At 52.5% G+C, this 814-nt stretch overlaps 3 non-coding genes across 3 annotated transcripts; all 3 read left to right on the top strand.

Moving 5' to 3' along the window:
- The first annotated feature begins 165 nt into the window (after window positions 1-165).
- Window positions 166-284, top strand: LOC116008114. Its single transcript, XR_004095513.1, has one exon. It is a non-coding gene; the product is annotated as a 5S ribosomal RNA (ribosomal RNA).
- A 129-nt stretch (window positions 285-413) lies between these two features.
- On the top strand, window positions 414-532 carry LOC116008377. The gene has a single exon (XR_004095764.1). It is a non-coding gene; the product is annotated as a 5S ribosomal RNA (ribosomal RNA).
- A 129-nt stretch (window positions 533-661) lies between these two features.
- On the top strand, window positions 662-780 carry LOC116008166. Its single transcript, XR_004095564.1, has one exon. It is a non-coding gene; the product is annotated as a 5S ribosomal RNA (ribosomal RNA).
- The last annotated feature ends 34 nt before the right edge of the window (window positions 781-814 follow it).

Here is an 814-nt window from a genome sequence, read left to right on the forward strand (position 1 = left end):
CCCCTGGGAAGTCCTCGTGTTGCATCCCCCACCCTCTTTTTAATCTTTCTTTTAAACCGCTGGACCGCTCGCTAAGGGTACTATCCTTTTAAACCGCAAAACCGCTAAGCGAGAGAAGTTGCGCGGAGAGAGAGGGTCAAGTACATTTTGCGCGCAGTACGTGACGGATGCGATCATACCAGCACTAATGCGCCGGATCCCATCAGAACTCCGAAGTTAAGCGTGCTTGGGCGAGAGTAGTACTAGGATGGGTGACCCCCTGGGAAGTCCTCGTGTTGCATCCCCCACCCTCTTTTTAATCTTTCTTTTAAACCGCTGGACCGCTCGCTAAGGGTACTATCCTTTTAAACCGCTAAGCGAGAGAAGTTGCGCGGAGAGGGAGGGGCAAGTACATTTTGCGCGCAGTACGTGACGGATGCGATCAGACCAGCACTAATGCACCGGATCCCATCAGAACTCCGAAGCTAAGCGTGCTTGGGCGAGAGTAGTACTAGGATGGGTGACTCCCTGGGAAGTCCTCGTGTTGCATCCCCCACCCTCTTTTTAATCTTTCTTTTAAACCGCTGGACGGCTCGCTAAGGGTACTATCCTTTTAAACCGCTAAGCGAGAGAAGTTGCGCGGAGAGAGAGGGTCAAGTACATTTTGCGCGCAGTACGTGACGGATGCGATCATACCAGCACTAATGCACCGGATCCCATCAGAACTCCGAAGTCAAGCGTGCTAGGGCGAGAGTAGTACTAGGATGGGTGACCCCCTGGGAAGTCCTCGTGTTGCATCCCCCACCCTCTTTTTAATCTTTCTTTTAAACCGCTG

The sequence above is a fragment of the Ipomoea triloba genome, chromosome 16 (genome assembly GCF_003576645.1).
Source record: "Ipomoea triloba cultivar NCNSP0323 chromosome 16, ASM357664v1".
NCBI lineage: Eukaryota > Viridiplantae > Streptophyta > Magnoliopsida > Solanales > Convolvulaceae > Ipomoea > Ipomoea triloba.